Below are 21,068 nucleotides of genomic sequence, written 5' to 3' on the forward strand. Positions count from 1 at the left end.
TGCACTCCTGTAAACCCAATCAAAAGCCAGAAGTGAGAATTCTGTTAATAAAGCAAAAGTGCTCTGTCAAGCATGCACCTAAAAGAACAGTGAAGGATTTACGAGTAAGCCATTTATTTTCATGGAATTCCAATTTCTTATGAAAATTAAATTTGTAAATAAGCAAAGTCATGTTTAAAAAAAAAAAAGCAGGCATGAGTTCTATGAGCCTGGAAATTTTCTTGGTAACAAAATCCAGTTCTTCATCTGTAAAACACAAGTAACAGCAGTACCTACCTCGTATGGCAGTAGTAGTGAGGATTAAATGCATTAGCACATTTATAGATTTTACAATACCTGGCATATAGAAACACCTCAATGAATGTTAGCTATTATTCTAATATACCACAGTAACCACAGTACCTGAAAACCTACAAACTAACCTTAACCTTAATGAATCACAATAATTTATCTTCCAATGGTCATGCTATATCTGAAAAATCCATAGGCTTATGGGGTCAACTACTTAAAGACAAAACACTTTATGCTTCAAAGAGAATTTAATCTTGCATTAAAATCAGATCAGTACTGAAAACTGAGTAGGGTTTAGTATCAAAGTCCTACTATTTCACATCTCTCTAGTAATTTGTGAATTACTGCAAACATACTGAAGAGATGATGGTTTGATCTAGAATTCCATCATGAAAGCTTCAAGCTCATACTATGTAAAGTCAGGAGAATTTTTCCTCAATAAAGTTCACTAGTTTTACCTCCTTTTTTAAGGAAAATTGCTTGCTCTAAGATAACAGCCACAAGCAAAATAAAGGATTCTATGGTAAAAAGGCAGTTAGTACCTACTACCTCTTAAAATCCCAATATTGTATATCCAGAAATTAAAAACATAAAATTGAGCAAGGTCTTCTCTTTAAGTTCTAATGCAGTAAATTTGTTCAAAACACTGGAATATTATAAAATACCTTGCTAATTGAAACGCAAGCAATCAATTCACTACTGGATGGGTTTAAGAGGGGCTCCCCTGAAATAAGCAACTTCCTTATTACCTCTACTTCCCAGCCAATCCCTATTTTAATAGCAGAAAATGTGGGAGTCAGGGAGGTGTTAAGATTAATGATTCTTAATTTTTAAAATGAGATGCTCTAATAAATGCTACAATTTGATAAACTAATATAATTTGTATTATTTTAAAACTCAAATACTAATGAAAAACCAATGGGACAAATGGGTACAAAATTACAATGAGAAGCAGACATGGATCCTTCTCATCATGCAATTAAGCTTCTTGGTACTTATGATTTCCATCTTCTTCACAGTGTCTTTAAATGTGAAAATATTTCATAGTGAACTCACATATTTTTTTCCTATTACCAAAAATAGCTTGAATCTTCAATAGATTTACAACCTATTAACCAATCTGGGTTCTAAATGAGGTGGGCATAAAACCTAACTACAAAAAAACTAGCCAGCTGCTGTTTGCTAAGAGAATAAGATCAATTATGTTAGCTAATAAAAAGTCATCTTAAGGTTTTACAATCAAATCAAATCAAATCTTCAAATTATCCCTATTAGTTTAAAACTTGACTACATGTGCATATAAGATTGAAAGCTGTTGTTTCTTGTCATCTTTAAGTTTTTACTGAGTCAAACTTTTAGCTTTCAGACATACCTAAAAATTAGTATTTCAAGCATTATAAACTTATGTTTTAACAGTGAATTTCACTGTTTATAGATTAGACCCAAAATACTAGTTGATAAATAATGTTTAATAGAAACTATATACAATAAATCAACAAATATTTACTGAGCATCCACTATGTGCCAGGCAGTTAATTGCTTTAAAATACAAGACATGAAGTCACTAAATTGCACTACATAGGGAAGTTTTCACCTCTGCCCTCACCATCCCCAACAAAAAACAAAACAATTCACTATTTTATAGGCCCTAGTAGCCATTTATACAACAGAAGCTGAAGTAGTAAACAGAAGCAAAGATTATCATCTAGAATCTAGATTCCCAAATGTGATTCAAAAAATTATTTTTATGAAACAGCTACTAAATAATTATTTTACCTAAAAAGTTCTGTCAATAGTAAATAAATCCTTTTGAGAATTCATCCAAATTCGCTTATACCGTCTTACTACTAACTCTTTTCCCAACCATTTCTCAGGTTGGGATTTAGAAATTCCAAAATAGTAGTAACCAAACCTTCTAATATCGAGGCATAACCCTCAGTGTGAAAATAACTTTCTGTTGAGCTTTCAAAGTTTAAGGAGCTTCTAAGCTCTACACAGGTAAAGCTGACAAAAGGGATGATCCAGGAAAAGGGTGGGTAAGGTTTCCTTATAGGACATGATACTAAATATGTTAGGGTTTGTGGCCATTAGCTGTAACTGCTCTCAACTATGTAGTTGCAGTCAGAAATCAGACACCAACAATGTGTAAATGAAAAGAGCATAGCTGTGTTCCAATAAAACTTTATAAAAATATGGGGGTGTTTAACACCCAGCTCTAGGGTGCAGTATTAGAAGCATGTTCAGATTTGAGTTTCTTAACAGTTTAACTTTAAGAAAGCAGAAAGTGATAAAAAGGTTGGAGTAAATAAGTAAAATTTTAATAAACTTCATATATATCTAACCATGTTGATTTTATTTTTGTACTGCTTGAGTTTCACTAAATCCCTCTATATTTTTACAACACTGACTCAATTACTCAAAATTTTCAGTCATATTTAAAATTAAAAGACAAATTCAATATGTAAATTGAGTAAAACTTACTAAATGCTTCCACCAACATCTATTTCGCTGTACAGGCCCCTTAGATTATTCAGCCTCAGGATTCATATTTCTGCAGAAAACAAAAATAATACAATTGTATGCACAGAAAAAGACAAAAAACAGATTTATATGGAAACTTCCAACATCTTATCAGGATCATTCAATGGAAGACCAAGACATACATGCATTTATAAACAATAAAGTCCAAGCAGAAGATCAGAAGTCATAATTCAGAGGATCTTAATTTGACTGTTCAGAAGACTCACCTGTAGAATACATAACTGCACAAACACACATCAAGTCTCAGTCTCCAAGAATTCCCTAAGTAAAAATTTGGGCTACCTAGGTAGATCTAATGGGCAGCTGGGATTGAGAAATAACTGCCTAACACACCCAACATCACTCCTTCCTAGTACAGAATTGTTTTATCTTCTGGTCTTTCACCTAACCTACTTTCACAACTTCTAAAGGAAAACTTCCATTACCAACCTGGTAAGCCCATGTTTCTTGCTCCTTAATAGTGCCATGTTATTTCACATTATCATGTACTTTAATAAATCAACACTGTTCCAGGATAGAAACCTTAAGCACAATTTCAAACTTTTTTTTTTTTGCTACTAATCATACTGACCCACTTCACCCAACACTAACCCTTTCTATGTACTTGATAAAAATATCATATACATACTTTGCACTAGTTAAAACTGAATACCTCATAAACATGGAAGATGTTATCTGTACCTCAAATACATATTTGAGAATACAAGTATATACTTTTTTCAGTCACTCCTGCTCCAAAGTATGATTACAATCATCACAATAATAGGTAGAGCTACCCAAAAAGCTGTTTAAAAGTTCAATATTGAAGTGTAGCAATTTAAGGACTTTCAGAAAGCCAAAGAAATTAGGATTTAGACTAAAAGCAAGCTACCCAAATGCTTTTCCATGACTAAAGTTTCCAGTTTTCAAATTATAAAAGCAAGTTCCTGATTATCTTACCAAACCTAAATCCCTCTAATCGTTTTGACTAACCATAACCAAGAAATATTACAAAATCTCTGCTTCAAAATTATTTTAAGAGTAAAATGCTAAAATATCCTCCCAACAATAAATGAAGCAATGTACGGGAAGCACAGAATTATCTATGAGCTTCCAAATTTAATCAGACCTTGTAAAAAAGATAGTTTGTTAACAAAGACAAATCTTAAATCAGCCAAGTAAAATAAATTGATTTAACCCCTAAGAGAAGGATAGAATGACTTATGGAATATTGGTGAGAGAAATGTCTGAGAGAAATCCATCACATTAGTCTGATTATGTGTTTATAAAAAAAAAACAAACTATCTAACAGTACTAACATGTGCCTTGGGGTGCTCACTCCACCAAAAACAGAACTTGGATCACACTGCACTACCACAAAAATTACTGACACCAATGTAATCTACCATATAATCTCCTTCCCAAAAATTGACAAAAGTACTCTGTCTTCCTTTTAAGGGGATAAACCAAGTTCAGCCTAAGCAGCCTACAAATGTTGATGATTTTGCTCATATTCCTGTATTTAATATTTTGCAGTATCAAGGATCCTCATAATAGTATGAAATTACAGATATAATGTAAATAACAATTTTGATCACTGGTCCTTTTATAATAAAAGGCAAAGAGGATTGTGGTCAAGCCTTGTATCATTACTAGCCCATTTGTGCTTTCCTTAGAATATTTGAATTTGTCACCTTTTAAAGTCCTTAAAGCAATGTTTACATTTAAATTAACAAAAATATCTGAGAGCACTGTGAAATACAAGATTTAGTGATAAAGTCATTAACAATCATCAGAAAACTTTGTCACAACTCACAAACCGTTAAAGTTAAGCAAAATATCGAGTCTGATAACCTAAATTATTTTGATTATTATGTAATACACAGTAAGGATATAATTGCTTGTTGGGGAAATACTCAATTTCAAATAAATGGATCGTTTCAAAACAAAGGACTGTTTTCCAAAACATGGAACTATGTAGCTTTACACAATGTACAAATCAAAACTTTATCAAACTGTTAGTAGGAAACATGCTACTTGAATGTTAAGAAAACAATCAAGTTATACAGTTTTCAAAGTTCAGAATATCACTGAATTTAGCTTATAAAGGTTAATTATATTCAGAAATAACAGCCAATTTGAAAATTTGAAGTTTCTACTGAATCACTCATTCTAGCAGGGAAAGGTAGCAGGTAAGATGAGGATTTAAAGTACAGAAATATCTTAAAAGAAATTAATTATTTCAAGCATGTAAACTATAAATCATCATTTATACTCACGATGGTCAGCTGCAAATGTTACACTAAATACACTAATCTTTGAATTATTTAATAACTAAGAAAAAATCCAAACAATGCTTTTAGCACAACAGTCCAAATCTTTTATTTTTTTTCACACCTTAACTGCTTTTTAAGATTAATTTTCCATTATGTCTGCATTTATACTATTAATATTAAGAATGCCTAAAATTAAGAAATTTGGGTACACTATCACCCAGGTGTCATGAAATAATACCCATGATCTGCAATGCAAAAATTACAAAAACTATTCTCCATTTTGTTTAAGACAATTAGACACTCCACTACTATTTTTACCATACAATTTGAGAGCAAAATGGTACCTTAAGAGATTGGAAGTTCCAAATTCTTTATACAAATTAGAAGACTAAGGTCCACAGTGAATAGAATGTTAAGATCACAGGGCTAATTTACATTAGAAGCTGGGTCTCCTGACTGCTGAAATCAGTTGTATTTTCCACTCTCACACCCCTCTTATTAATGAAGATGGAGATGTCCTCAAATTACCTTTTTCCCTCCCCATAATGCCTCTCAACAAAGAATAAAATCTCAGAGGAGAAAAGGTACATTAATTGGTTGTCCACAGTCCAAATTTTTAAATAATCAAGAAACTGAATAGTAAACTAAACTTGAATGAAAATTTATATTTAAAATTACCTATTTCACATAATCTAGCCATGTCACAGACTGTGTCATGTCAGTTCATGAAAACTTTGTGCGGACTATGGGTGTGGCTTCTTTCATTTCTGTGAAACTTCACGTAATTTTTTAAAGTTATTACCATAATAACAAATGCAATGCAACCCAATTACCAACTTGATCAGGGTGATTTTTATGATTCACGAATTCAAAATGCTAAAATAAAGACAAATATTTAAGTATTCATCAGTTTGGTTCTCAAGCAGAAAATAGTAGTAAACTAAAAAATGTACTTATGAAATATGGTAATTTAAATAATAGTATCTTCGTTTACATTTTTGCCGATGTGTCCATTATTTTTGTCCATCAAAAATACTGCCAATTTTACAGGCTTAGCTCAGCAGCAAATATCAAAACACTGACCATAAGTATTATCATAAAGGTTGAAGTACATGCAGTTTTTTTAAAATGTGACTTACTATATGTAAATCTTTATCTTGTTCGTAATGAGGAAAGCTATATTCCATTACATTAATTTAGAAGTTACTATCTCATTCTTATTTTTATATAATTATTAACACTGGAGTAAAAAGGATAAAAAATTCTTCATTTACTATCTCTAACTTCTTTTTTATTTTATGGGTTAAATTATACCTTTGGTAGGCATTATAAATTTGCCAGTTTATACTTAAGCTTACATTAAACTTCAGATACATTCCTGTCTTAAGAGGCCCTATTCTCAACTTTTATAACAGTGCTCAACCACATTTCAATGCCAATCCAACATCCTATTGTTCGTTTACATAGAGGAAACCCTAATTTTGGCATTTATGTTAAAGAAGCTTGAGATAAAAGATGTTTGACATTTTTGTGCATGTTACATCTTTAAAAAGTTACGGCTAAAGGTCTAATATTTGGTTTTCTTTTGCACACTATAATAAACACAAATTTAATCAAACTGCAAGGGACTGAAAAGCAAAAATTAAGCTAAAGCAAAGGCAAGAAAAATATTATCTATATCACCTATTTGAATTAATAGAATAAGCCAATACCAACAGATAAAAGAACTTCCACAAAAATTACAAGGACAAAGGTAAACTTGTCCCTGTATTAATTATTTGGCTATTCTTAAAACTTCCCAAGGTATCTCATTATGTATTTCCTCTGGTAAACCCCCTGCTGATATCGGCTTGACAATAATTTCCACATTCAGTGTTAAGAGGAAGAAGTAATTCCTGAAAATTTTCATTGTATGTTTTTTTCATTCGCATATCTATAGTTTAAGATGTTAAAATATCGTATACATGTTGAAATTATTTTAAAAAGACTTATTAAGCTAAAGATTAGAAGTCTCCTCAGTCACACTATTCTAGTTTCCTATAAGGTAACTTATTTTGTACCAGTTTGAAAACAGACTCATGAAACTAAGTCCTTAAGGAGATAAGTATTTTAAATTGATTAAATAATAACTATAATATAAAAGTGTCGTTTTTGGAATAAGTTAAGAATCGTAAGATTTGCAAATGCAAAATTCTAGGCAATTTGTAAAACAATCTGTATCACCAAAAAAATTGCTAAAGAATTTACATTTCAGATTGTAAAGTATATGTAATTCTGATGAATCAACTACTGACTTAATCATAATCCTAAAGCACCATTTTATTGAAAAGAGAGTGTCTCACTGCTCTGAAATCAATTACAGGTATCACCTGTTTTAACATTAACATAAAACTGCTTTGATGTAAGGTAAAGAATTTGATGGGCTTTTTTCATCTCTTTCTCGAGATAAAGAAACATTCTACAATTTATGTTACGTTGACAAACTAGTGATATTTTCCTACTCCAATGTTGGGAGGTATTAAATTTCAGTGTTGGATTAAAAATTTACTTACTTGCTATATAAAATACAGACTTTGGCAAAGATTTCCTTTATCCTCAAGGATTAAATGACACGGTCTGAGTCTTCAAAATGGCATACCTTTGGGGGAAAAAAAAACAATACTCTAAACAATTTATTGATGGAACAACCAATAGCAAGTAGGAATAAGTGTTTTAAAACTTTTTATTATATAAAAGTAAACAAAAATTAAAATCTTTGTTCACAAAACCTGATTTTTGTAAGTATTCCCCAAAATCTATTAGTATGAATAATAACTAGCTTAAATTTTCCAATAAATATATTTCTTTAAATATTTAAAAGATAAAACTGTTTGCACAGTGTATTACACTAAAAAGAAAAAGCGTATCCTTTGGTTTATGGTTTTCCTCAAAACATAATCAGTCTTTTCTTGTTCCCAAAATTAAACAAAGGCTTAAAGGACCTTCAGTATTTTAAACTATTCAAAAGGCCCATTAAGTTACAATGGCTACCCATATATACTTTTCATTCAATGAAAAGGTTTTAAAGATTTTGTAAAATTACTTCAGATATTTAGTTCACTCATAATCACTACTTACTAAAAATATAAACTATCAAAGAACAAAACAAAAACCTAGTAAGCTTACTTTTATGTCAAAATAATAAAAATTTACCCACTCTTACCTCAAATAAGAGAGCCGTATTTGTTCAGAACCATCATCAACCAAATTTAACTTTAATCTTGTAAGTTACCTTTAAAAAAGAAAAGGAAGATGGTATCAATGTTTTGATTTTTAAACATTTCTTGGCCAAAGTTTCAGTGTGATGAAACAATGAGAAAATATTCCAGAGACACGATCAATAGACAAATTCAAGAGATGGCTCATCGACACACTACCTGTACATTTAAGGTTGCAGTTATTTCCTATCTTAGTATCTATCAGTCTTTGTTTTCCTTCTTTTGGCTGCATGGACAAACATTAAAATTTAAGGCACTGAGATTAAAAAGATACAAAACATCCACATCTTGGATAGATTTAACATTATGACCTTGTTTTCATTTTTATTTTTCTTTTGATGCCAAGCAATACACAAAAACAAAGGGAAAGTACCATTTTTAAAGACTGAAATCATCTTAAAATTTTCTTTATCATCTAAAAATACCTTTTACAATTTTGAGCAATTAAAAATTAACTCCTCCAGGAGAAATTAGTGAAGTTAAAATGTCTGGTTACTTTAAATTTTTAAAACACAAGTTATTTGATCTCACCAAGTGGGATATTAGCTTCGTCTAAAGCAAATCTAAAACATGTAGTATCTATGACCTTTATTCAATTTCAAACTAGGGTCTGGAACATTTTCAGTCTCTCCCCTCCCCCATTTCTCAAGTAAAAAGATCTTATGAGGTTAAACTGCTAACAATTATTTTCTTATTCAAAGAGGATTCTGAAAAACTACATTCAGAATATTAATTTAGAAGCGACTTGCAGTGTTCAAAATTTCAAAAACGTTGATTTGAAAAACCAAAATTGTTACTTAAACAACAGAATCTGCACCATCAAGATATGCGCAACTGATGTAACATGAAGCACTATATGAATACTCTTCAGAAAATAAAACAATTTCACTGACAAAAATACTCTCAAACACAGTCCATTACACCAGTATCTATATGGCTTTTTAAGTACTACGTAAATCTGCCCAACACTATTTTCACGTAGATCTGCACCTCTACAACACAAGAGCTACCGCAGAATGAAGACAGATATATTCTAAAATACACAAAAGGTTTGTGCATTTGTGGTTTGTTCTTCAAATCCCTAAACTTAATTCCCTCTCAATTTTTTAAATTCACAGACTACACAGAGGGCTCTGCAAAATTTTTAAAAACCAAAACATACTATAAAAATACTGTTCCGTTTTAAGCATATCTAGATTTTTAAGCATGCAACAAATGCAACAAATATGGCTCCTCTTCATCGCCCATTACCGAGCAGTCCTACTTTAATATTTACACTGCGAGAAAGTAACTTCACAAAGAGATTTGGTGTCAGAATATTCCTTTGTAAAAGTTTTGTTGACCATGGCTTAAGATAATATACATTATTTTTTCAAATAATAAACTGATAAACCTAAACTTTTAAAAGTCTCGGAACTGACCCAACTACGTCCTAACATTCAGGTATGGTAAGTTACAGATAACGGCTCCTTGTGACCTTTTTAAAAGTACCAAACAGCACATTTAATCATTATTTAAACATCAGAATGTCAAATAATCTTAGCGTAGTTACTCAGTAAAACAAACTATTTTAATCAAACGTCATCGTTTAGCACCGTAATTAAAATCTATTTCCATTAAACAGCCTTGACGACATAGTAAACTTGTCTTCGTAATTTGTGAAATACCAGAAGCACTCCTCCAACTTGCATTTTTAAAAGACAACCTTAACGTCATAAAGGTTTTAACAAGCAGCAAATACCTTCTCTTTTTTTTTTTTTTAACACTGCAGCCGTTTTCAAAATCGGCTTTGAAAGAGTTAAAAGCCAACACCCAAAAGAAAAAAAAAAACAAGTTTTATTTTTGTTTAAACGTAGTCCGGGTTCCATTGTTCTTTTAAATTCGACCACGAAGATGAGTGCCCATCTCACCGGAAAGAGGTTAAAAAAGCTCCCCCGTTGGAGAACCTGAAAGGGATTTCTCTTTTCACCCTAAACATCAAAATAACTCACCAGGACAGAAAGGGGCTCTCCTCGCGCGGTCCCCTCCAGGCTCTCGCTTGCGGTCACCGCCGCCGCCCCTTTCTCGGCGGGGCCGGTCCGGGTAGCGAGGCCGCCCCCGCCCGCCGCGGGGTCTGCAGCGGGGCCCCCCGCGCCCCCCAACCCCGGGCCCCGCGCCGCCGAGGCTCTTCCCGCCTGGAGAGCCAGCGAGCAACGCGCCTGGGGCCGCCCGAGGAGAGCCAGCCGCCGAGGCCCGGCCCGCCGCCCCCTCCTGCACGCGCGCTCAAGGACATTTTGCTTTTCCTCCCAAGGACAAAGGACAATAAAAGGAGCCGGGGAGCCACTCACCGGGTCTGAGCACCGCTGTTGGCACCTCCTGGTCGCCTACACCCGAGTCCCGCGCCGGGTCGCCCGCCCGAGCCTCCCGCCCGTACCGGGTCCAGCCGCCAAGGCCCCGGGGAGCCTCCGCGACCGCTGCCGCAGCGGCGCTTTCCGCGTCGTGGGCCCGGCCGCCCCAGGCGCCTCTGCCGCGGGCTCCGACCTCGGCGCACGGCCCGCTTCGCCTCAGCCGCGGCCGCTTCGCTCCCGCGGGCCTGAGGGCGCCCGGGCGCAGCTCCCCGCCGGCCTGCGGGCCCCGCGGCCGCGGCGGAACGCCTGACAGCTTGGGGTGCTGCTGCCTCTCCGGCCATCTTGTGCCGTGTGTGTGGTGTCTCTCTCCCGTCTCCTCTCTCGGCTTTACTCCCTCCTCCTCCTCCCCCCGCCCCACACACCACACAACATGGCCTCTTCGCTGCGGCGGCGGCGGCTGCGGCGGCACCAGCTCCGCCGCGCTCCAGCCCGCTCCCCTCCCCCACCCTCCCCGCCTCCCGCCTCCCGCCCGCAGCCCCGGGTCCCAGCGCGCATGCGCGCCACCGCCCGCCCGCCGCTGCCATTGGCTCCGCTAGCTTCCTGCTACCCTTTCCCGGGAGCGGCCTCACGCACGCTCGCAGGCGTCTTCCTCCCGCCTAACAACAATCACTTCGATACTATTGGCTAATCCTGACCCCACCTCTTCAGCTGCCTCCGCGCGGATAGGCCAACTTAAGTGCCATTCACCTCCCGTAGGTGTTTCTGGTTTTCTTGTGGAGTTCCAGCCCGCGATTGGCTGGTGATGGAATCTTTGGGTTTGGAGGTGGACTGTTGATTTGCGCCCCGCAGTGCGGACCCCTAGAGGCGGGCTGGGGGTTTCCTTGTGCCGGGGGGGGGGGGGGGGGGGGTGGTTCCTTGTGCCGGGTAGGCAAAGCCAGTATCATTAGTACAGTACTCTAGAAATAAGGGCTTCTCCTCTGAGAAAAGCTTGGGATTCGATGCTTCTGACTTCAGATTTTTGTCTTTTTTTTTTTTTTTTTTTTTAAGGAAAATGACTGACAGGATGACGAGCATCAAGATGCAGGTTCATAGCCTTTGGGTGAGCAGCCATATCTCCTCAGCTGTAGAACTCAAGATTTTTCTTCTAAGTGACCAGTCCTTCCCTAAGGGTCAGAGAGTTAGGGCCAATGATTTTAGAACAAGCACATCCCACTAGCCCAGTATCCGAATTGAGATGTCATTTATTTGAGGGTTTGCAAGCTTCTTGTTGCCTGTTTATGACAGGCAGCCTGTAAGTATGTCCAGTGTCCCTAAGCCTTATGAATCAGTATCTCATAATCCTGGTTGGGCCAGATTCCACCGTTTAGGGAGTGTTTGTTAAAGGGGTAGCTTGAACCTGAACAATCATAGTCTACCTACCTGTCTAACCATCTTCTCCCAGAGAATCAGGCAAAACAAGTTCAGTTCCTTTAAGCAAATCTCACTCTAGTACTTCTTCCTACTTAAATCTGGAAGCAACTCTTGGCAGACCAAGGAACAACTGGAAACCTAAACTTCCCTGAAATGGTTGGGAAAAGAAAAAGTGATGGCTCTCTCCCAAGGCCAGCACTGGGGAACTCTTGCTCCTCTTGGCAAGGGACCTCGAGAAAAAGAAAGGAACGTTAGATGCTTTTAGTCTTAGTGGATTTATTTGAGGGGAGAGGTCTTGGGACAAGGTGAGCAATTCTTAAATTTTGTTGAGACCCTATCCTTGGATTAGAATTAGAGAATGTTAAATACTCATGGGGCCTAGGAACTAGGCCTGGCCCCTTCTTTAAAATGGCACAGTTGTTCATTGACTGGATTCAATATGGTATCAGCTGCTGATGGCAGAGCTAGAACTAGAACCCAAGTCTCCTGACTTAATAGATCTTGGGTTCCTTCTGTGCAACCTGGCCATCCTCCTTAACAATATAATTTGAGCTCTAAATGGACACATACACACAAAAGCACTTCTTTAACTGAAATTCAACTTTCTCCATTTAATTTCCAAGAGACATTCCCTTCCACAATCTAGCTTTGAAACTTGTGGACTATTTTCTCTGAAACAGCCCTACCCAGAACCCTTTTTCCTCACCCTTCCTGGTGTCTCCTTGCTCTCCTATTGTTCACCCCCTCTTTTCCCCTCCTACCGCTGCCTGAAATCTATGATTCTGCTTGTCCAGATTCCTCACCAACTACTTCTGAGCCAGCAAAACAGGCCTGAACAGACCTTTATGTAAAATGGGTATGGCAGAAAAACCATGAGTTAGCTATGTGCCAGGCATTGTCCTGAGCCCTCATTTAGGTTAACTCAGTCAACCAGACAACTCCCCTATGAGACTATTATTACCTCTGTATATTATCTCTATTAGGAAACTGAGGTGCAGGGAGTTTAACTTGCCCAGGTTCACACTGCTAAGAAGTATTAGAACCAGGATTGAGCCCAGGGAGTCTGATTCCAGACCCATTCCCTTCTGCCTTTCCCAGTTTCTTTTTGAAGCCTGCCCCCTGGCCAGGTAGGTTCAGTTGGATCTCCTGTTGTGTGGAACCATCTGATTTGTCAGCTGCTCCCTCCCCTACTTCACTGAAGTGTTCCACCTTCAGAATTGGACCTCCCTCCAATTGGGAAATGTCAGACACATTCTAACTTTATTCCCAGACCTGGACCCCACCCTACTCCTGTCCAGTCTCCTGGCATGTATGCCACCGGGGGACCATCTAGCTCTCTTGTTTTATTCCTTCTTGATTGTGGACCCCCACAGTTCTACTCCCTTTTATGAAGATACCCCTTGGGCGGCTTACCCGAAACAGCTTTCTTCTCCCAAGTTACATCCCACATAGCATCTTCTCCAGAAAAGGACCTGATCTGCCACATTGAAACTTTTTTCCATGTCACACATGACAGTCGTGATTTCTTTTGCCATATCTACGCCATGTCTTTAGCCATCCCTCGTTAAAGCTAGACTAGCTCTGTCCTAAATAAAAAGCAGACACCTGGCAGACCACATTCTGTCCCTTCCACAGTTCCTTTTCATGCTAAGTGATCTGCCAATGAACCGAGAGGCAATCCCTCCCTCATCCAGTCCTGCTGGCTCCTATTACTGTCTATTTACCAGCGAAAATGAAGAGCCCAGCCCTTAGCCTTGACTTACTTACAGGAAAGACCTCTGCCTGTGTGTGCTCTGAGTAGTTCTGTTCCTATTTGTGTCCAAAAGAAAAGTTGGATAGGCAGAGAATATTTCTGGAAGGATACAAATATCTGTTTACACTGGTCACCTCTGAGGAGACCTCGGAGGAGGATGGAGAATAGGGGTGGAAAAGGCACAAGGTCACAGGTCACACATCACCTCCAGATGTGAACAGCACCTGAAATGTCCTTGGATGATGATAAGGATTCCTGGTACATAAAATGGGCAGCATCTCATGTTCCCCATGTACTGTGACCTCACACATGCAGAACTGAGCTTCCTACCATGCTCCCTGCTTCCCTGCAACTCCCTACGTCTGTTTCCACCCTCCTTTCCTCCTGTAGCAATTAAAGAAGAGCTAGCAGGATGTGCTTTCCTGTCCTATGCGTCCACCTTCGCCTGAGGTGATCAGCGCATCTCATAGTGGAGGCTCAGCTGAAATCCAGGATGACCTTAACTCAAGTCAGAGACACAGTTTTCAGATCCAGGCCTTTCCAGATTCCCACAGCTCTGCTCCTGCTCTTTGCAGTTTCTCTTGCTGCTTGTATTCGGCGTGACTTACATGTAGACTCTGTCTTATCTCCAGATATACCCTGCTCCCTTCTCACACAGTCTTTCCTTTTCCCAGGGTACATCACACACAGGGTTGAAACTCACTGGCTCCTCAAAACATAATTTTCAAACACAGTTATTGAGTCTCTTCCTTGTACCAGGTACTGTTTTAAAAGCTGAGGACGCTATAAATGGACTGGGGTACCTCTTCTCATGGGGTTTAGATTCTAATGGGGCAGAAGTCCATACATAAGAAAATATCAGGTAGAGAGAAGTGCTATAATGATGGAGGCCTAATTTCAGCTGAGTTGTCAGGGAAGGCCTCTCTGAGGAGGTGACATTTAAGTTAAAGCAGGAAGGACACAAAGGAGGCAGCTATGTGTATATCTGCATGCCAGCTCCAGGCTAAGATGGCAGATGCTATGCGTGCAACTAATTTTGCTCCATCCTGAAACTGCACTAAACAGATTCTCTTTTTCTTCCTTCCTTCTTCCTTTCTTCATTTCTTTCTTCCTTGTCATAAACTCATGGGGAAAAGAAAACAGGAGAAGAGAAAAGAGCAACACAATTCCAGATGCTGGAAAATATATGAGTGGTAACTTAAAATTTAGCAGACTAACTATTAGAGAAATGCAAATCAAAACTACAATGAGGTATCACCTCACATCAGTCAGAATGGCCATCATTAAAACGTCTTATAAGTAATAAATGCTGGAGAGAGTATGGAGAAAAGGGAACCAACCCTCCTACACTGTTGGTGGGAATGTAGTTTGGTGCAGACATTATGGAAAACAGTATGGAGATTCCTTAAAAAACTAAAAATAGACTTACCATATGCTCCAGCAATCCCACTCCTGGGCATATATCTGGAGGAAACTCCAATTCAAAAAGATACATGCACCCCAACGTTCACAGTGGCACTATTTACAACAGCCAAGATATGGAAGCAACCTAAATGTCCATCAACAGATGATTGGATAAAGAAGATGTGGTGTACACACAAACATACGTGCACACACAATGGAATACTAGTCAGCCATAAAAAAAGAATAAACTAATGCCATTTGCAGCAACGTGGATGGCTCTGGAGGTTGTCATACTAAGTGAAGTAAACCAGAAAGAGAAAGAAAAATGCCATATGATATCACTTATATGTCGAATCTAAAAATATTAGACAAATGAACTTATTTACAAAACAGAAACAGACTCATAGACGTAGAACACAAAACTGGTTACCAGCAGGGAAGGGGGGGGCATGTAGAGATAAATTGGGAGTTTAGGATTTGCAGATACACACTACTATATATAAAATAGATAAACAGCAGGGCCCTACTGTATATCACAGGGAATATATTTAGTACCTTGTAATAGCCTATAATGAAAAAGAATATGAAAAGAAATATATATAATGTATAACTGAATCACTATGCTGTACATCAGAAATTAGCACAACATTGTAAACCAACTATACTTCAATTAAAAAAATAAACTGGCAGACCTGAGAAAGCGGAGATCCAGCCCAACTTCTACTCAGAAGGCTCAGAAACTGCTAGAACCAGGGACCACCGGGACTAAGGATGGGGGGGAAGGGTAAAATAAGAAGACCTGAGTGAAAGCAATTTGAGAAGCAGTTAGATCCCACATCACATCCCTGACCCCAGCAGAAGATTGGAGGTTTATCCTGTAGGGAGAATCTCTGGTCTGGAGGATGCCAGGCACACAGAGGACATAGGTACCATGCTGGAAATGGGGGGATCCAGAGGCCAGACACACAGCAAATGCAAAGACTCCAATTGTCTTGCCTTATTTGGCTCTTAGAATGCTGGCAATGTGACATTCATCTGCTGAATGGGAGACTGGAAGACTCTTCTTGAGGAAATCTAATCAGTCTAAGAGCAAAGACCCACAGAGTCTGACACTGGAGGACCTCCTAACTCCTCACAATGGTCCAGCCAGGTCATCCTTCAGTGAGGCTCAGGATCGATGCACCAGACACCTTTTGGCCACCACTTCTAATCCTCTTGGTCTCACCTCTTGCTCTACCCGATGTTGCAGCCACTGTTCCATCAAACTCCATTCAGCTTCTCAGAGCCAAGCATGATGGTTAATTTTATGTGTCAATTTGATGGGACCACCAGATGCCCAGATATAAATCATTATTTCTCAGTGTGTCTGTGAAGGTGCCTCTGGACAAGATTAGCATTTGAATTGGTCGACTGAGTAAAGCAGATATTGGGCCTCATCCAATCTGTTGAGAGCTTGAATAGAACAAAGAGGCAGAGGGAGGGAGAAGTCACTCTCTCTGCCTTCTTCCTTTTGAGCTAGGTCATTGGTCTTCTCCTTCACTCAGACTAGAACTTACACCATTGGCTCTGTTGGTCTCCAGTTTGCAGATGGCAGATCATGAGATTTAGCATAATCACATGGACCAATTCTTTATAATATCTATATCTACATCTATCTCCTATTGGTTCTGTTTTGCTGGAAAGCCCTACTACAACAATTTTAGTCCCACGTCTCAGCCCTGAATCTTGCTTTCTGTCCCCAAACTGCTTTGATATCTATGTGGGTCTGCAGAACCACTCAGCATCAGCATTTTAGGCATATGAACCCAGAAATTCAGGGAAGATGACATCTGTGGGGCTACCTTTGAGGACAAATGCTTCCCCCCTGAGTGGATTGTTCTGAGACACATTCCACAAGACTCAGAATATCCCATGGAATGGAGTAGCAGTCACGGTAGCAATGGCCAGCTAGGTGACATGTCTAACACTGGTGTCAGCTTTCATTCTGCCTCTCTCCTCCCACTACCCCTCATTCCTTCCTCTTTGGATCACTTCCTAAATGAACTACCTCTGTATAAATCTTGCACTCTGTTTTGGGGGAAACCTTGGCTAAGACACAACAAGGCCCAATCCCATACTCAGAGCTTCCAAACAGCCTTGTACTCTTGATCAGGGACAAACAGTTAACGCCAAACAACTAAAGAAAGCTTCTCAGATGAAAGATAAGGACTAAAACCAGCATAGAAAAAAGTAACCCAAAGGAAAAACAGACCATGTGGGGAAAAGACATCAAAAAATACTTCTTTTGCATTATCATTAGTATTTCAAAAGGAAAAGAGATGCTATTGCATCTGTGAAACAAAGAAAGAGTACCACGTACATAAATAATTCAAAGGACGAAAAAGACCTCTTGGAAATCGAAAACATTATAGAAAAAATGGAAAACAATAGAAAGAATAATAAAATGGGAGAAAATTCAGGAAGCAAAGCAAAAAGCAAACCAAAAAGACAGAGATGGACAAAAAGAGGGAAAATTAGAGCACAAGTCATGTCCAGCGTTTGAATAGAAACTCCAGAAAAAGAAAACGAGGACATTACATTGGAAAGAATCTTTAAGTAAATCCGTCAAGAAGATTTCCCAGACTTGGACACAACTTCCAGGCAGAAAAGGCTGATCAAGAAACAGATAAATTAGACACGCACCAAATTCTATCTTTGTGCAATTCAAGAACATAGAAGGCAAAGAAAAGATTTTAAAAGCTTCAAGGGAGAGGAAAAAGTCACATACAAAGGACCAGGAATCAACAGCTTCAGGCTTCTCAGTAGCATCCCTGGAACCAAGAAAGTAGTGAAGCAACATCTTCAAAATGCTAAGGGAAAATGATTTTCAACTTCAAATTCTATACCTAGCCAAATCACCCAGTAAATGTGAGGACAGGATGAAGACAATTTTCATGCAAAATCTCCAAAATAATCTTTACCTCCCATGCATGCTTTCTCAAAGAGTGATTGTTAAGGATGGTTTTCACAAGGGAGCAAACCAGGAAAGAGGAATTCATAGGAGAGAGGACAGAGGCAATCTGTTGCAGAAGGCAGGCAAACAGAATACTTGGGTGATTGGTACAGGGAGATTCCAAGGTGTTGGGTGTGCTCCAGACGGCCACCAGTCAGAACTGGAGCAGTGTAACCCGAGACACAGACATGCTGAGGAGGGCTTCATCCAGGTGCTGCCTCCTGTCGTTCCTTCCTTTTTACCAGAGGACCAGATACCCAGGTGAACCTGACCCAGATTCTAACTTGTACATAACCTATCTTGGACCGTGGGTTGATAAAGCCCCTTTCTCCCCTGTCAACCTGGCCACCTAGACCGGCTGAGGAGAGGAGTTCTTTCTTCCCCACAGACGTGGCCTGCTTTGATCTACTCCTAGGCGGAGATGAGCTTAGAAGCAGATAAGAACAGAGAGCGTACTCCCCTGATCACATAACCGCCACATGTCTAACACCGGCCTCCTCTCGACATACCAATCCCCTGATGATGCCGCACTGTGTTTCCCCAGGACTCAGTCATGACACTGCCTAGGAGAGGTTCTGGTAAATTCCCAGCGAAGCTGCAGTCAGACTACAACCTAGGGACCATTCTCTTTGTCTTCTCCTGGGAACCTTCCTCTAATTCTGGCAATATTATATTCTATGATAGCGAGATGTGTGCTTGCAACTCAATTTTTCAAAATAAATAACTGCGTAAATCTCAGGGAGACCTCTATAGATGATTTTTTAAAACTATATTTTAAAAAGAAAGAATGATTAAATCGAATTAAGTCAAAACATAAGAGAATGGGTAACCTCTGTGGGGGGAGGGGTACAGATAAATCATCAGGACTCTCTCCATCTCTCAGGTCTGCCCTCTACTCGGGTGGCTTCTTTCAGGAAAGCCCTTCCCGCGTGGTAGCTAGATGACCACCAGGAACTTGAGGCTTGTTTCTAAATCTCCCATTCACCACCCCTCGACACACACACACAGAAAAATTCCTTATCATTTTTGATGATTGACTCAGCCTGCGTTACATGCCCATCCCTGGAGCAGCAGCTGACTGCCAGGCCTGTCATTGCTCTGGAGAGATAGATAGCCACAACTTGGGCTTGGGAAAGAAAATCAAGCTGCTGTTACCAAAAGGAGGAGGAATGGATTCTGAGCAAGCAAATCAAGAGAAGTCATTATAAAAAACAAACAAACAAACAAACAACAACAAAAATAACCACTGTACAACCACTGTCTTCCTCGCCCAGTATGTGTGGCCAAATTGGTAGGGAATAGATATCCACTGCAAGACTGTGGGTCATGTTTTTTGTGTGGGGGGAGGTGGTGATAGGAGAGAGTTTATGTATTTTTATTGCTCTGAATACTAGCTAACCTGTCCAAGGTTAGTTGTCCACACTTATCTTTTACATGATAATTTGACTAACATCTTTCTTGGGTCCCTGGCAGCATGTGAAAATGTTATCTTAAATCCCTATATAGTTTGAAATTTGATTTGCTTAGAGTGCTCATGAACAATCATTTTTTTAATTACGCATGCTTCTGAGTTCTAATGAAAGCTTTAGGCACTCTCAGAAAAGCGGACGTCCCACATACACAGCTTTTCATACGATTTTGGAGGTTCACGGAACCCCTGCAATCCATTCAAGCACTTCAAGGGAAAAGTGTGTCTTTTCTCACGTTCAGCCTTAGCAACTGAACTCAGATTTCGAACCTGAAGCCTGACTGTTTTCCACTAGCACATATTTTATTGGAAATGCTCTTTCCCTTTTCAGAAAGTCTAATTTTATCAAACTTCAAAAGAGAAGGTAAGGGAATTTGTGCTTCCCAGCCAAGATGGAGTATCAGGAGCCAGATTTACACACCTATCTGAAATACTTTTAAAAAAACAGACAAGGTGGGTGGGTATAGCTCAGTGGTAGAGTGCATGCCTAGCATGCATGAGGTCCTGGATTAAATCCCCAGTGCCTCCATTTAAAAACAAACAAACAAACAAACAAAAATAAAATAAAAAATAAAAACAGACAGACAAAATGCAAGAAACGAGGGTTTTTAAGACATCTTTGTTACAATCGTGTAACAAAGAACCACGATTCTTGAGTAGAGGAAACAAATGAGATAAGCACTGTGGTTGCCCCAGTTTACTGCCTGAATTATGACTGCATCTCGAGGCCTTAGTGCAGGGAGGGGTAACCCAGGCGGAGCCCCAGCATCTCCCTGAACAGAGGAAGATGAGGTGGGAGTTCGAGGAGGGCGAGGTGGCTGGAGCTACCAGGGCAGAGTACCAGAAGGAGGAAAGCATGAGTCATAAAAGAAACAATTAATAGTTTAACTTCGTAAAAATTAGAAGCAACTCTTCTTTGAAACTGTTAAGAAATTGAAAAACCACCGATTGGGACAAAATACTTGCAAATCACATATTTGATGTAGGAATTATGTCTAGACTATTATAAGGAATTCTCAACATTCAATAATAATAAACTGCAATTTTTTAAGTGGGCAAAATATATCAAGAGTTCACCAAGGAAGATATACAGATGGCCAATAAGCACACGAAAAGATGTTTAACATCCTCAGTCACTAGGGAAATCCAAATTGAATCCATAGTGAAATGCCACTATGGACATAATAGGAGATTTGAAAGTTAAAAAAGCTGTGCCACAGGGATGAAATGTACAAAGTGGTAAATATAATTTACACTACTGAATGTGATATATGAAAGTTGTTATGAGAGTAAATCCTGAGTTCTCATCACAATTTAATTTTTTTTTCTATTTCTTTAATTTTGTACCTATATGAGATGATGGATCTTTA

The 21,068-nt window shown here is 38.8% G+C and overlaps 1 protein-coding gene across 2 annotated transcripts in view; it reads right to left on the reverse strand.

The window, feature by feature from the left end:
* The window catches only part of CHD2 (chromodomain helicase DNA binding protein 2), a 109,913-nt gene extending 98,820 nt beyond the window's left edge, over window positions 1-11,093 (reverse strand). Inside the window, exons 1-4 of one of the 2 annotated variants that reach the window (XM_074353899.1) lie at window positions 10,672-11,093; window positions 8,290-8,358; window positions 7,640-7,725; window positions 2,773-2,842 (exon numbers count right to left, since the gene is read on the reverse strand). The gene's annotated coding sequence lies outside the window, so the exon portion shown is untranslated. Of the gene's footprint in view, window positions 1-2,772; window positions 2,843-7,639; window positions 7,726-8,289; window positions 8,359-10,335; window positions 10,602-10,671 lie in introns of those variants that run through there. The other variant, XM_074353900.1, reaches the window with a different exon arrangement.
* Window positions 11,094-21,068: the final 9,975 nt, after the last annotated feature.

This window comes from Camelus bactrianus, chromosome 27 (assembly GCF_048773025.1).
Source record: "Camelus bactrianus isolate YW-2024 breed Bactrian camel chromosome 27, ASM4877302v1, whole genome shotgun sequence".
In the NCBI taxonomy this organism is placed as follows: Eukaryota; Metazoa; Chordata; class Mammalia; order Artiodactyla; family Camelidae; genus Camelus; species Camelus bactrianus.